The 17,776-nt window shown below is 35.9% G+C and overlaps 2 pseudogenes; both read left to right on the forward strand.

Annotated features, from left to right (window-relative positions):
* Positions 1–12,791: 12,791 nt before the first annotated feature.
* On the forward strand, positions 12,792–14,327 carry LOC143578577 (cytochrome P450 89A2 pseudogene; annotated as a pseudogene).
* A 1,835-nt stretch (positions 14,328–16,162) lies between these two features.
* On the forward strand, positions 16,163–17,776 carry LOC143578578 (cytochrome P450 89A9 pseudogene; annotated as a pseudogene).

A 17,776-nucleotide genomic window follows, 5' to 3' on the forward strand; every position in this document is an offset into this window, starting at 1 on the left:
TCCATTTGATTTTAAATATTCCTCAAAAGTTATGTTATAACTTATAAGCCAAGCTTTATTTCGAAACGCTAAGCCCACGCTGACCCAAACTCAAGTATTATCATGTTCGAGTTTGGCTCATGGTGCTTCAATGTAGGATTTTGTAAAGATCAGTATGTGTAGAACCCAAGCCGGTTGAGTTAAGCATGATTAGAGGTAGCCTCTACAAGTCCCCGTACTGTGAAGCACTTAGAATTTGAAATAAAGAGTGGTCATCAACACTCAACATAAATATATCTAACGAATAGACTAGTCACATATCATAAGCACAAGGTATTGATATTCTACAATCTAGACTAGTAGTAGTAAATGACATTAGTAAGGCACGAATTAATTTGCAAGCTACAAGAAGAAAATTAATTTCAATATAGAGCAGCCCAAGAATAGGGGTGTAGACAAGTAAAGGGGAACGGGTTGGGTCGAACCCGTACAAATTATTTTTTCAAAGTTATATATTCGTGTCTTTCGACTTCACTCCCATATTACACCGAACCCTTTGAAACCTTGACAACGAATCTTAATCCACATTTCAATTAAAAATACTAACTTGTTAAGCACATAACATTAATATTTTTGCTCTTTAATTTGATTTTTGCTCTTTTTATTAAGTGACTCGACCTGGACCGCTTCACCGGACCAGACATAAAAACCCGACAGTTAGTGATAGACAATCGGTTATCTGTCTCTTAAAAATTTTCGAACCACCCGAAGGAAAAAAAATCTTGGTTACGCCACTACCCAACAACTTCCAATATCTAACTTAAATGCACCCCTAAAATTTGGTCTCTTTCCAATAAAATAAACCGAATAGCCAAAAGTCTGGAACCGGCACTGACCAAAATCGAATGAGATCTTTTATTGATTTTATTTTTTGGTAACTTGATGATGGTAATAAACTCACACATTCTTCACAAATGAATTAATCAGAAATAGCATTTTTCAATTATCATACTCACGCTATAAATTGTTGTTGAAACGATCTACAAATTTATTAAAAGAATGTCATCAAAACATATGTTTGAATAGTTGATTGTTAGTTTTATTTTCAAGGTATATTGGCTTTTAATGATCCCAACTATTGTCTTTTGGCACTGCTGGTCCCAACTAATGAATTGACTACTGATGGTGTCAATTTTTAAAGCATTTGTTCCTAACGGTCCGTGACTAACAGAATCCTAACGTCGTTAGTTTCAGGTCGCCGGAAAAACGGTTTGGCCGGAAAACTCAATATTTTCGTCCTGAACATCTTGATAACTTCGTATCGGACCTTTAGGAAAGTTTTTTTAGTAAAAGCCCCAATTATTGAGGTCGCCGGAATTCCTAGAACTGTCGTCGGAATCGGTTGATGGTAGGTACTCAAGTGGTGATAGTTGGTTAGCGGTGAGTCAATTGGCGGTGAGTGGGGTGTTTAGGTGGTGTTTTCCGGCGACAAATTTGAATTTTCCGACCAAAAACGTTTTCCCGGCGACCTGAAACTAACGACGTTAGGATTCTGTTAGTCACGGACCGTTAGGAACAAATACTTTAAAAGTTGGGACCATTAGTAGCCAATCTATTAGTTGGGACCAGCAGTAACCAAAAGCCAATATACCTATTTTCAATTAAACTTCATATTACTAGTATTTATATAATTGATGTTAGTTAGTTCATCAAAAATTTGATTATTTGAAACCCTTGATAGTAGACGTTTTACTCTTCTTCTAACTTCTATATCTAATAAATAAATATATCAGAAGATAATTTTCTTGATAAAAAAAAATAAATTGGATGTGGCTCAATGATAGAGCAATCGCTTTACTAGTGAGAGGTAGGGGGATCAAAGGGATGACTAGCTTGCCAGGGTTCGAGTCCTGATCTCACCCGGTTTTACCGGCTCCTCGCTGTCGTGCCGTGTAACACCCCGGCTAAAGCGGAATACGCCCGGGTGTGACGTACAGATCACTCATAAGCTCGTAACACTATTAAAGCGACAATATTTATATTTAATTCATTTCAATACATCACAAATACACAATCAAATATTAATACAATGAATTTTGAATTTTTGTCTCTTGAAACCTAATGGTCCAACTATTCTATTCTTCGATCCTTAAACTTCAACCTGCAGCATGTTGAAAAATAGTATATTTTGTCAACAATAATGTTGGTGAGAATTCATAAAGTTTTGCATATGTATAATAAGAAAAGGGTAAAAAATTCACAAGTCAAGATGTATCGTATCAATCATAAAGCAAAACAAAAGTAAATGCATGATATCCCCGTTCGCCTGATATAAGTCAAATCTACTAAGGAACCCCTATTCGCCGTGCTACTTGGAGTATAGAATAATGATACCGCCATTTAAAAATGGACGGCGCAGGTACGCCCCGTCGGACCCTCCCGCTATGAGTATGTGTATGATACCGCCATTAACAAATGGACGGCGCATGTACGTCCCGTCGGACCCTCCCACTATGACTATGAATCTCCACCAACAAAAACAATAAACAACTAGCACATAATCACATAGTTTACAAGCAATATGATACAAAACAAATACATACAAGACACGCATGTGAATTTTAGTTTGACTCAAGAAAACCAAGTTTAGACGTGCTACACCCCAAAACGTGTAAAAGTAAAAAGAGGGGTTATAAAAACTCATCTCGAAATCGAAGATAAATATTGCAATATAAACTGAAGGCACAATAACGAAATCGAAGCAGCCGAAAATGCGTTAAAAGATCCAAAATGATCAAACTTCTCGAACTATAAATGAGAATAAATACAAAAATTTTAAGACTAACCAACAGGATTATACGGGTTAATTAATTGGTTAAAGATGGCGCGTTTATTATTTTAAGGCGTGGATTATTTTAATATTATTCTATGCTTAACGGAAGTTTAATGGTTTTAATATTATAATTTTAATATTAATATGAGAGTTACTATTTTACATTGAACGAATTTCAATTTAAATTTTAACCTGAATGATTATAACTAAGTCTTTTATTAAGATTAACGGAATAAAAGTTAACAAATTAAAAGTTAACAGATTAAGATTAACGAACTAAGGTTTAATGAAATACAAGCTAACGAATTATGGTTTAACGAATTAAAATCTAATAAATCAAAAGTTTATTGAATTTTAAAGATAGTGAATTAAATGCATCGGTATTTATAAACTCATTTTTAATGACTTAAATAATTTTTAAAGTTAAGTATCAAAACATAAATTTGTTTCAATGGTTTAACAAACATGATAGTTTGGTTTTAGTTGAAAATAATAATTTATATTTTATAAAAAAATTTATTTGAGTTAAAAGTGATTTAATTGATTTATTATGATTTTTAAATAATTAAACTAATTTATAAATAATGCAGGAAAAATTAATTAACAAAACAATGCATTGACCCTGGTTACCGGGTTCGAACCCAGGTCTGATGCATCAAAAAGTTCAGTGGCAAAACCACCCGACCAGCTTTGAAAGTTTGTTATTTCTTAGAAACAAAATAAATGTAAGTATATAACAAGGTTATCTTCTTCCTAACCAAAACCCTAGGTTTCAATTCTATCAATTCATCCCATGTTTGATCAAATTACGTTAGGGGTTTTATTAAACAGAAAGAAGCGAACCAAATCCATGAAAGAATTACCTGGATACATTGTGGATTGAGGGTGAACGGCTTTTGGCCGGAAGACGATTTTTAACAAACAAATTCGTGATATTTAGTGTGTTACAGATTAAAGTGATGATGTAGGCGAGTTTAGATGTTGATTAGGTACCTATTTATAGTCCCAATTGAAACGATTACTTTTAATTGCTAGTAATTACATTATAAATAAATCCCGGCCGTTAGACGGCGGTTTCGCGAGATTTGCGGGTCAAAATAGTTGATTATAGGACGTTAATATAAAATTAAAGTGTTGATTAGAGATTGTCGTTGAATGCTTAAGTCGTTAGACCATTTTATGGAATGTTTGACGTGATTAACGAGGTGTAACAAGGCTGGCCGGCGACGTTTCCGGCGGCCGGAGCCTGTGGTCGGAAAAACGAAAGTCCATCTGCAAGATTTAGTATGATATCATAATTTATAAACATTTACAATCTGGTCCCTCTACTTTCATACTTCTTTAAACTAGAATTAATAGTATATTTACCTTTTGGACCTTTAACTTTCTAATTATATTAAAGCTAAAATTAGTTTAGCATTACGAATTACACCCCTTATCTTTGAATTTGAATATATATATATATATATATATATATATATTTGATTAAACCTGTATAGTTTGAAAATCGTTTAAACAGAACTTTAAATCCTCAAAGCTTCAATAGTTGAATAACGCGCCTTGAAATGTTATAAAATGAAAAAGAAATTATAGAACTTGCATAGTTTTCGTAATTAATATAAATTTGATGAACGATAACTACGAATACATTGAAACGACGAAACGGTCAGTTTAACGAATACGAATTTGAATGCAAATAAAAACGACGAATGTCATATAAAATGCATGCAACGAAAATTAATAACATTATAATATATATATACGCACACACACACACACACATATATAAACAAAACCGAAAATTCGAAATGGGTCGGGTTTGGAAAGTAACGAATGTTACATGCCGTTTGGCGAGCGTGGGGGTCGGGTTTTATCCAGGGAATCCCTCAATAGGTGGACCGCTAGGGGCTCCGTCTATCCGGACTAGTGGCCGGCTCGGGCTACCTTTAACCAATGGGAGCCGTGTACAGAGTACCCGGCATTACTTTTTTTTTTCTGGAACAACCAACTAAGTAACGCCGGGTACTCCGTACGCGGTCCCCATTGGCTAAAGATAGCCCGAGCCGGCCACGAGTCCGGACGGACGGAGCCCTTAGCGGTCCATCTATTGATGGATTACCCGGATAAAACCCGACCCCCACGCCCGCCAAACGGCACGACAGCAAGGAGCCGGTAAAACCGGGTGAGATCAGGACTCAAACCCTAGCAAGCAAGGGTCATCCCTCATATCTCCCATATGAATTGGTGGTAGTGAGGTTTGATCCCCCTACCCGGCATTACTTAGTTGGTCGTTCAAAAAAAAAGACTACCAAAAAAATAATTTTCTTGTTTTCTTTTGTCTCCTATTAAATATTTAATGTCACTTGACTTCTAATGAAGTCTAAACTTCCATTAATTTTTCGTCTCTCTCATATTACATAGAAATGACATTATTAATTGGTAAATAACATGATTACAATATCATAAGCCATATTTTTCAAATTTTAATAAAATGTTTTTAAAAAAGTATGATAATGTTATTTATTATAAATATTAAAAAAAAAACATTTGTTTAATATGTGTAATAAACAAGTTTCAAACTTCGTTTATATGGGTTGGAAGGGCACTCTCATTTGAGCGCAAATGAACCAAATCACTAGCCGGCCAATCAGCAACAAGTTCACAAACCTGGAAATGAACTCGAAAAAGAAACTTATGCGCGGGTGGAAATTGGGGGGGGGGGGGGGGTTATACATCATGAACCCACGTGAGTTTAAAAGGACTTTGTTGAATGCCCCACCCACCTTAGTATGTAAAAACTTAAGTGTCGTTCAAATGCCGCCATATGGCAGCCATGCCACGCCGAAATGGACAGTTGTATGTGGTAACTGGGTAAGGTAGTTATGTAGTGGAATGTTAGAGTAGTTTGTTAAGTCATGCATATAAGTTATTTTCTTTTGGTGTTTAGTCATGTACTATGTTGCTTGTTTAGTATCATTCTATTTCTATACCCAATATTCGTATATGATCTAGAACAAAAAGAAATAAAGAAAAACAGCTAAAACACCAGTAAATTATCATAACCCGGTTTCCTTTCCTTATAAATTGGTTGTGGCTCAATGGTAAAACACTCACTTTACTAGTGAGAGGTAGGGGTTCAAACCTCACTATCACCAATTTATACGGGAGATATGAGGGATGATGCTGGCTTTCCAGGGTTCGAGTCCTGATCTCACCCGGTTTTACTGGCTCCTCGTTGTCGTGCCGTTTGGCGGGCGTGGGGGTCGGGTTTTATCCGGGGAATCCCTCAATAGGTGAACCGCTAGGGGCTCCGTCCGTCCGGACTCGTGGCCGGCTCGGGCTACCTTTAGACATTGGAGGCCGCGTACGGAGTACCCGGCGTTACTTAGTTGGTCGTTCCAAAAAAAAATAACCCGGTTTCCTTAATAATACATATAATAATTATTGTATTGTCTCAATTATCTTCTCATTAATAAACACAACAAAAACATAATATAATGTTACTAGTTTTAGTACCCGTGTCACACACGAGATAATTCAAATTATAAAATTACAAGTAAAGTAAATAATTGCATAGTGTATATGAAAAAATGTATTGCATCTATGCTTGTATTTATACTATGTGTACATAATTGATTTTATTTATATTACAAAATGATTTTTTTCAATTAACTTAATAAATAAAAATGCACGTGCAAAAATGTACCTGAAAATACTTCTTTCCATTGAAAATTTTATTCTCAGTGTTTTATATGTATATTTGAAAGAATTTTGCTTATGAACCAATTTCGGAAATAAGTCTTCTCATACGATAATAGTTCTAACCACTCAACCTAACTACAGAAGGAGTGTTACATTTATAGATATATTTACCAATTTACCACCCATCGAAAGAAATGAGAACATTAAATCGTAATGACGAATGTTCTTCAAAAAATATGTTTTTCTTAGTTACACCATGAAAAAGACTTTGATAAGTTTCAGGGCACTTCTTGAATTTGTCATAATGGCAACACAAAAAATAACATGTTAACTCATTCAATTTTGTGAATATTTTGTTTCACTTGAGCATAGTTTTGCATGACATGCTTCCCATACAACGTTCTGATCACCATTGAAAGAAAAGTTAATGCTGAATTAAATATTTCATATTTGATAAAAATTAGAAACATTGATAGTCATGGGGGTGGCATGCCAAAAGTGTTCGTAATCTTTTTTTTTTTAATTTTAATAGTCGAAGGAAAAATAGTCAATTTGCCAAATCCTGAACCTTTTGATTATTTTCAAAAATGCCCTTGAAAATAAATTTGAAACCCGAATCATGTTTAAAATTCTAACTTTCATCTATTTGACATTTTCAAGTCAACACTTTGAACCCATAAGAAATTTGACGATAAATCTATTTGCATTGTCAAACTTTTAAAAATACTCAAATTTCCCATTTTTGACCCGTAACAAATTTTTACCTAGATGCAGTTAACTTGTACCAAACAATGTATTTACCAACTTTTGACCTATAAAAATCAAATTTAAGTTCTACAAAACCCGAAACAATCATTGATAAAGAAAACTAAGAAATAAATATGATAAACTTTGTTATGTCTGGAAGTGATTCGTATATACTATCCTTACATTTTAACGTATATATAGTTTACTAAATTAACCGAAAAATAGATGGATAGATTTAAAGCATATATTTATAATTTATAAATTTATATGAGAATTTACAATAATAATAATAACGGATAAATGCATTGATTTTAAAAAATGCATCGACTTTTAAGCATATATTTATAATTTAATAATTAAATAAACTACTTTGTAAAATGAAAGCATATTTGGGTTTTTTTTACAATCTTCTACAATATACATAGTATAATATGTTAATGATAACAAATGAAATTATATTTTTTTTCAATATTTGAGAAACATGGTTTGTTGTTAATTTTTGGATTTCACAAAGTATTTTGGAGTATATAGTAAAATAATATGTTAATATTTATTTTTATAAAAATGTATAGATATAATATAAATAGAGTGTAAAAGAAAAGTGAATAATTATTGATTTATTACATATATTGGGGGTCAATTAAGATTTTAGTTTTGAAGGGAAAAGAATTGTGAGAATTAACCAAAAGCTGACAAGTGTCCATTATTATTTTACATTATTAGAATATAGGTAGATAGATATTTTATACCTCAATTGCGTTTACAATTTTAATTAATAATTAATATCCCTTTTTAGTTTTGACATGACGTTTGCACTATGTAATTGCAAGATTCGGAAAAAGGAAGAACTCGTAAAAGTGAAGATCACGATAGTAAAAGGTGGGGACGTGGCTAGGGTCGTGAAAAAGTTATAATATCAATCAATCATGCCCAGTAAAATCCCACCGACAGCAAAGCTATAAGTAGGGTCTGGGGAGGGTGGGATGTAGGCACACCGTACCTCTATCCAAAGGAATAAAGAGGTGGCTTCCAGAGAGACTCTCGGCTCTAAGAACATGTGTATGAAGCAAAATAAAGGAAATCAAAGTTTAACAGTTATATAAAAACTACTACTACTTATAATAATATTAATAATAAGATCACAGTTTAACAGCTATATAAAAGCAAATAATAATTATAATAATAATAATATATGTAAGGGAAATACCATTATAGTATGTGACCTAAATAAGTTAAGTCTAAGCCCTAAGGTATTCAATTCTCTCTAAAAATCCTTAACTTTAATTCTACTTCTCCACGAATTCCTATCCTCAACCATGTCCTCGGAGAGGTTTATGTCTATAAAATCATGCCTAATCCTCTCATCCCAAGTCAATTTCGGTCGTCCTCTACCCCTCATCCCCTCTATAGTAATGTTTTATACGGATCTAACAGGATTCGTCGTCTGTCTTCTCTTTACATGTCCAAACCATCTCAATCTCCACTCTCTTATCTTGTCTGCTATGTTCGCCACCCCTAATCTCTCGCGAAACACATCGTTTCTTATTCGGTCTAGCCTTGTGTGCCCACACATCCGACGTAGCATTCTCATTTCTGCTACCTCCATCTTCCGCACTTGTGCCTTCTTGATGGCCCAACAATCTGTTCCATATAGCATTGCAGGTCTAACTGCCACCCTATAGAATTTTCCCTTTAGTTTAGTCGGGAAACTCTTGTCGCACAATATACCTGTGGCTGCTTTCCATCTACACCATCCTACCTGAACTCGGTGGGTCACATCACTGTCTAATTCCCCATCGCTCTGTACAAATGATCCTAAATACTTGAACTTCGTTACCTGCGGAACCACCTGCCCTTCAATTGTGATCTGTGCGTCTTCATTGTCGTTTATCCCACCAAAATCACAGTGGAGGTACTCCGTCTTAGATCGGCTAATCTTTAAACCTTTTGTCTCTAAGGTTGTTCGCCACTCCTCAAGCCTCATGTTTAGATCTTGTTTTTTCTCAGCAAGTAACACAATATCGTCTGCGAACATCATGCACCACGGGAGAGTCCCCTGAATCGACTTTGACAACTCATCCAAGACTACTGCAAAAAGGAACGGGCTCAACGCTGACCCCTGCTGAAGACCTACCTCTACAGGAAAGAAATCAGTATCCCCCACTGGCGCACAGACACTTGTTTCACTCCTGGTATACATATCCATAATTAACTCTATGTATTTCCTGGGCACTCTTCTACCCTCCAAGCACTCCCAGAGCACCTGTCGTGGCACACTGTCGTAGGCCTTTTCTAGGTCAATAAACACCATATGTAGATCACGCTTCTTCTCCCTATACTTTTCCATTAATCTTCTTATAAGGTGTATTGCCTCTGTGGTGGAACGTCCCGGCATGAAGCCAAATTGGTTGACCGTAACCTGAGTTTCTCGTCTAAGTCTAACCTCAATCACTCTTTCCCATAGCTTCATAGTATGACTTAGTAGTTTGATTCCTCGGTAGTTACCACAACATTGGGCGTCTCCTTTGTTCTTATAGATAGGAACTACAACGCTGCTCCTCCACTGGTCTGGCATCTTACCTGATTTAAGAATACTATTGAACGTAGTATAATATAGTAGGGGCAATTGAACGTAGTACTGTAAACGAACTGAACGTTCGGTAAACTGCTCAACAAGAAGTTCGTTTATGTTCGTTTATTTAATAAGCGAATGAATATGAACAAAAGATTTGTGTTTGTTTAATTGAACGAACGGACATGAAGATATATTTCGTTCATTCATTTATGTTCATGAACGTTCGTTTATTTATGTTCGTTTATTTATGTTCATTTATATATTAATAGCAAATAATTAAACATTACCTGGAAGAGTTATCTACTTATTAGTTTAATAATATTTGTTTATTTGTGCTCATTTAAGTGTGATCATATATGTTCGTTCACGTATGTTTGTGTTCATTTGCATTTGTTCATATACGTTCATTTGTTTGTTTATCTTTGTTCAGTTATCTTCATTTATGTTCGTGAACTGTTCGTTTAGATTTTAAACATACGAACATGAACATGTTCAGTTTTTAAATAAATGAGCACGACACAAAATATTTGTTCGATTAAGTGTTCGTGTTCGTTTAAAGTTAAATGAACAAACACACACATGTTCTTGTTTGCGTTCGTTCGGTTTGTTTACAAACCTAATTGCATGTATTTTTCTTTATGAACTTTATTAATTGTATATTTTCCTTTTTTTTCTTAAACCAACAAATAAAACACAGTTACCTGAGACACTCAATGGTAAAAGAGGACCCCACACGTCCATGATCACAGACAGTGCTGGGTAGATCAAGTTTAGCATCATTAGTTTAAGGAAAAACCTATTGCCCGAAGACCCACTGTAATAAACTTTGTTAGGATCGGATTTGAACTTAAGATCTTGCAGCCTTTATTCCTATTTTTCACTTCTCATCATATACCAGTTAAGTTAAAGCCTATCAACAATCGCATATTTATGTAATCCGTAACCAAAATGGCATGCATCCTTTTTATGAAAAAAAAAATTCAAATTTACTAATTTTGATGTATTTTATTGAAAATATATTATAGATTTTATCCATAATTTTAGCATGACTTTAATGGAGAAGGCCGCTCTTTGCATGGGTGAGCGATTCGTGGTTTCAAACCGTCAGAACTGGGGAACTGAAACCGAACCGTGTAATTGTATTTCGGGTCTGGTTTCGGTTCTTAAATTTGGGTGAAAACAATTTCTGGTTTGGTTCCCGTTAAAACCGACTATTCCATTTATAGAACCTTTAGAACCGGGTTAGGTTTAAATTTTGAATATTTAAAATCCTATTTATTTAGTAGGCTTTCCAACTTCCATATACGAGCGATCATCCACGTTCTCACTTTCCCGGTTATATACAATCCCTTACGAGCAACCATCCACGTTCTCACTTTCCCGGTTATATATAATCCCTTAATGATAATCATCTTCCACTGCCCTAAATCTGTTTTGCCAATCTAATCTGTTCTCAATCCCCTCCATTAATATATAATATGTTGATATGATAATGTTTTATTTTTGATTGTCACTTGTTTGTTGCACCTTCTAAGGGCACGTTCGTTTCACAGAATACGTGAGAACTCAAAGGAATTTGAATTAAAATACCATGGCATAACGTGTTCATTTCGTTGAAATTGGAATCTTTATTTATTTTAGTGTGTTCAGTAGTCAAGAAATTGAAATTGGAATTCAATTCCTTTAAATAAAGGGTTTTAAATCCTTCCAAAATGTAGAGAATTTCAAGTGAATTCGTTTGAACCTTTTCTCGAGGTTTTTTTTAACGAGAACAACCAAAATATTTTGCTTTTTTTACTTTTTTTGTTTTCGATTTATATTTTAAGTTATTAATTTTTAATTATTATTTTTGAATATTTTTAGGGGTTTTTTTTATCTTAATATAAAACCCCTAAAAAAATTCATAAAAAATAAAGAAAAATTCATAACACAAAATATAAATCAAAAACAAAAAATCTAAAAAAACTAAAATGTTTGCGCCGTTATCCTCGTTAAAAAAAATGATTTCAATTCATTTGTCAAACGAACACATCAAGAATGAAATTGGATTTTAGTTCCTTCAAATTCCAATTCCTATTGGAATGTTCAGATTCCAAATCCATTTCATTCCCATTCAAAATCCTATGCAAATTCCAATTTCAATTCCACTCCATTATGTGAAACGAACGCGTCCTAATAGTTTATATTTAGAATTTTAATTAAGAACCGGTTCCGACAATAACCGTTTACACGAGAACCGTTTAACTCGGTTCCGAACCAAACCGAAACCGTTAAAATACAGTCCGGTTCCAGTTCTTATATTTAGTATTTAACGGTTTCGGTCCGGTCTATTTCAGCCCCATTCAATTCGGTTATCAACCGTTGCACAATCATAGCTCTTTGATTTGTCAGTTTGCAACTCCTTGGTGGTGATTGGTGAGGTGGAGCGAAAATTAAATTTATTAAAAAGAAAACTTTAATTATTTGTTCTTTGAATTCTCATTGCATTAATCATTTATAGTTATACATCATGTCCTTTAACAACTTGAGTCACTTGACGTTACTTTTTATTTAAGTTTGAAATTAACTAAACTTTATATATTTTTTCGCTATCATTTTTATTACTTTATAATGTACTTTAATATATCTAACCGAGTATTTGTTTAATTTTTAGGTTAAATAATATTTTTCTAAATAATTATATTTAGAATAAAATATAACTTATTTATAAAAGTTAAATATAAAAAAATAAAATCACATGACTTGCACTTTCACCTAATTCATGAACATTTGATGTACGAATTATTCCACATTGATAATGCGTTTGTAGCTGTTTTCGACACGACATTGACAGTAGCCTTTATTCCACAATGTTAATGGTTTGTATATGTCTTTTAACATGACATGGACAGTGGCTATATACCTTATGGACAGACAATATCATGAAAATGTTACACATTTTCATCAGTACCACCAATGGAGACTTGGTTCATGCTCACCATTGTCTCCCTTTGCATCGCCGCGCTACTCTTTTGTTGGAATGACCGCAATAACCTACCACCAGGACCGTCACGTCTCTCCTCCACCCTCCTCTTACTAACCAACTCCCTTTCAGAACTCGAACCCATCCTTAAAAAACTCAAATCCAAATACGGACCACTCATAACACTTTCCATTGGCACCCGCTCTTCTATATTCGTCGCCACCCATTCACTCGCCCACCAAATCCTAATCCAAAATGGGGCGGTCTTCTCTGACCGCCCTAGAACATTCGTTGTCCGCAATATCTCTTCGGCTGCCTATGGCCCCACATGGCGCCTCCTACGCCGAAATCTAGCATCCGAGGTTCTTCACCCTTCAAATGTTACATCATACTCGTGGGCACGTAAGTTGGTCCTACACATCTTGATTAATCGGTTGAATAGCTCTAGCGATGCTAGCGGAGTTAAAGTGATTGATCACTTTAACTATGCAATTTTTAGTTTGTTGGTGTGCATGTGTTTTGGAGAGATGATTGATGAACATCATGTTAATGATATTGCTAGCGTGCAACGTCGAGTATTGTTGTTACTCGGTTCAGGGCGGTTTCATATACTAAGTATATTTCCATTGTTGGGGAAATTGTTGTTAATGACTAGATTGAAAGAGCTTTTGCAAATTCGTGAGGATCAGGAACGAACGTTGGTTCCTCTCATCAAGGCTCGTGTTGTGTCGGTTAAATCAGGGTTACAAAAAGAGGGAATTGTGGCGTATGTTGACACGTTGGTGAATCTACAGCTTCCGAAAGAAGATGACAATAATGGAAATGGTGGAAAGCTGACGTACGAAGAGATAGCAAGCATGTGTGGTGAGTTTCTTAAAGCCGGTGGGGAAACCACATCTACCGCGTTGCAGTGGATTATGGCTAATCTGGTGAAGCACCCTCATATTCAGGGGAAGCTTTATGATGAGATCGTTGAGGTCGTGGGACTGCCACCTCCACCACCTGTAAATGGGGTGGAGATGGGAGGCGTACTGGTTATAAATGAAGAGGATTTAAAGAAAATGAGATACCTGAAAGCGGTGGTTTTGGAGGGGTTGAGGAGACACCCGCCGGGGCATTTTGTGTTACCCCATCGGGTAACGAAAGAGGTGGAGGTGCAAGGGTACACGATTCATGAGGGTGCCACCATTAATTTCATGGTTGGTGAGATGGGTCTGGACGAGAAGGTCTGGGATGAGCCCATGGAGTTCAAACCAGAGCGGTTCTTGGTGAATGATAGTGTGTTTGATGTAACCGGAAGCAAAGGGATAAAGATGATGCCTTTTGGTGCTGGAAGGAGGATATGTCCTGGTTTTGATTTGGCTTTAATTCATTTGGAGTATTTTGTTGCCAATTTGATTTGGTATTTCAATTGGTCTGTTCCTGATGGTTGTCATGTTGATCTTTCTAATAAGTATGAGTTCACCGTTGTTATGAAGAATCCTCTAAAAGCACAAGTTTCTTCAAGGGCTGACATGATAAACCACTGAGTTAGTACACGTGATTATGCATGTGTATCTGTACGTCTACGTAGTACAAATATAAGAAAGACCTCGATTATGCAATGTTTAGTAATCTCCTAACACAAATATATTTGATTTCAAACGTATAGTATGATTCTATTAATATATAGAGGCGATAATGGTCAAATTTTTATTAAGTATAACGCCGTATGGAATCCATAAAAACTAAAAAGCTAGATATATTCTAGCAAATGATTAGTTAAGAGCATCTCCAATGTTGCCCATGTGACAGCGTCCCGAAGTTACAAACTCAAGCACGCGACACAATTATATTAACTTTATTGTTTTCATTCTCTTCATTATTCTTTCCATTTTTTGTTACTCTATACCATGCTTACATCTTTTGTCACCTCCAATATTATGGTTGGTTGGATTTTCTTTATGGTTGTCAACCTAGATATCTTGATGTAACACATCATCATCATCGCAAGATTCATTGGTAGAAACATTAAATTATCATCAACATAAACATACCTCTCGTCACGTAAGAATAAGGCATGAACATCTTCATGTTGACAATATGTCTATAGCTATGACTAGTTCTACCATCATCTCCTTTGCTCACAACGGGATGTCACGCAGTACCATAGTAACTACTAACTACCCTCGTGATTTTTGTGGACCTCTCCACCACCTTCGACCATATCATGTAGTTCTTCAAAGATTATGTTGAATTTCTTGTCCTTAGTAGAAAATACTCCAACCCACGCCATAAACATCAACCCCGCGATTATGGGGAGGTTGATTTACTCCAAGTCTGCTAATCATTTGACACGTGGACATGACCTTTGACTAGAGGTGTAAAAAAATGGGTTCGGAACCGGCCGGTTCACATCTAAAACCGTTTCAGTTAAACCGGTTCCCAAACCGAACTGAACTGCCGGTTCATATAGCGGCTCGACCTTTTCACAATCAAACCGTTTTTTCCTAAAACCGGTTCTAAATGAACCAATGTTGTAAAAGTGGGTTTACAAGGTACTCGCTACAAGGTATGTCACCGAGAGGAGTTTCTTTGACTTAGAAAATAAAGCATAATTCGTATTTCTATAATATTAAAGAACAAATATCATTTTGTTTAATTAATGATTAGCAATTTTTAGAATAATTTATAAAAATATTGGTAAACTAATGATATTTGGCATATATATAATACCCAAAGATTAATTTTTATTATATTTACCATGTCCGAGTACTCTTCGAGTACTCCGAATACACCCAACTCCCCAGTTGGCCGCCTAGGGTCCGCCTAACGACTTTTATAACCATAAAATGAACTGAACCGATTGGATCAGTTCAACTTGTCCTATGCTGAAACCATTTTTTAAACCGAACCGTTTGTGTCAACCGGTTTTATACACCTCTACCTTTGACGAGAGGTAAGCTACTGGGCTGGCCCTTATCGTGACCCATATAATATTTGGACTACCATATCTCTTCACTAGAAATAAGAATTGAAGTATAATATTATATTGTTTTATTAAATTGAAAAAAAAACTTTAGTGATCCGAACGAGCAATTTCAATATATAAGGCTTTTCTATTATAACATGTTGTTTAAAAGGATCCCCTGTTCTTCCATCAAATATTCTGCTTTTTCCTGGAGACTCGGGTTCAAATATCCATGGATTCGCTGTTTGCTTACTGGCTTCATATAATTCAGAAAACACTAGTTTTCTCGATGCTTCTTGTTCATACATATTATATTCTGTTAAAAAAAACTATACATATTATATTATATTTTCCATCGAGGTTAGAAATGATAACCTTAAATATTATTAAGTTGAACATTTCTCAATAAATGCATACGAAAGCAACTTTGTCTAAAACAATTATAAACACACACACACTCCGGTCCAATCCACCATTCAACTTCAACTATGGAGACATGGTTCATAATAATCGTTACCCTTTGCATAACCACCCTTATCAAATCCGTAGTATCCCACCGGAACAACAACAACAAGCTACCACCCGGACCACCGCTCCTAACCACCATCTTCCTACTATTAACCAACTCGCCCTCAAAGTTCGAACCAGTCCTCATAAACCTCAAGGCCAAATACGGACCAATCTTCACTCTTTCATTCGGTTTTAAACCGAACATCTTTGTTAGTGACCATTCTCTAGCCCATGAAGTCCTCATTCAAAAGGGTGCAGTATTCTCTGACAGACATAAGTCTTTGATCACGCGCACTATCTCCTCGTCATCATATGGTCCTACGTGGAGGATCCTTCGCAGGAATCTGGCATCTGAGATCATGCATCCTGCGCGCATTAAATCATATTCGTGGGCGCGCAAGTGGGTGTTAAGGATATTGATTAACCGAATTGGAGATAGTCAAGAGAGTGATGGAGTCAAAGTAGTTGATCATTTTGGGCATGCTATGTTTTGTTTGTTGGTGTTTATGTGCTTTGGAGAGAGGGTTAACGAGAATAAAGTCAACGAGATTGCTAAAGTGCATCGTGATCTTTTGTTGGCAGTTTCCTCAGGGCGTTTTAATGTGTTCACGATTTTTCCAAAGTTGGGGAGAATATTGTTTAGAAACCGATGGAAAGAGTTGATGAAATTACGTAGTGATAGAGACGATGTTGTTGTTCCAATTATTAAGTCTCGAATTGGATCTACGAATTCTGAGAAAATTGTGGCGTATGTTGACACGCTGGTGAACCTACAGCTTCCAGAAGAAGAAGAAGGTAGTGGATGTGGTGGAGGGTTGACCGACAACGAGATGGCAACCATATGTAGTGAGTTTGTTAATGCAGGTACTGACACTACATTTACTGCGTTGCAGTGGATCATGGCTAATCTGGTGAAACACCCTGAAATTCAGAGCAAGCTATATGATGAGATTGTTGCAGTTGTGGGGTCACCCCCTCCGCCACCACAGATGGGGGTGGATCTGGAGAAATCGGTTATAAACGAAGAAGATTTGCAGAAAATGTCATACTTGAAAGCGGTGGTTTTGGAGGGTTTGAGGAGGCACCCACCTAAACATCTTGTGCTGCCCCATCGAGTCATGAAGGAGGTAGAGGTGCAAGGCTACACGATTCCAGAGGATGCTAGCGTCAATTTCATGGTGAGTGAGATGGGTCTGGACGCGAAGGTCTGGGATGAGCCCATGGAGTTCAAACCAGAGCGGTTCTTGGTGAATGATGGTGCGTTTGATGTAAGTGGAAGTAAAGGGATAAAGATGATGCCTTTTGGTGCCGGAAGGAGGGTATGTCCTGGTTTAGATTTGGCTCTACTTCATTTGGAGTATTTTGTTGCTAATTTGATATGGTACTTTAAGTGGACTGTTCCTGATGGCTATCATGTTGATCTTTCTGAGAATGTTGAGTTCACAGTTGTTATGAAGAATCCTCTGAGAGCACAAGTTTCTTCTCGGGCTCAAGAGCGAACCACCTAAGTCGATATAC

This window comes from Bidens hawaiensis, unplaced genomic scaffold, assembly GCF_021521415.1.
Source record: "Bidens hawaiensis isolate Kalapana, Puna unplaced genomic scaffold, B.hawaiensis_p1.1 tig00029296_1, whole genome shotgun sequence".
NCBI lineage: Eukaryota > Viridiplantae > Streptophyta > Magnoliopsida > Asterales > Asteraceae > Bidens > Bidens hawaiensis.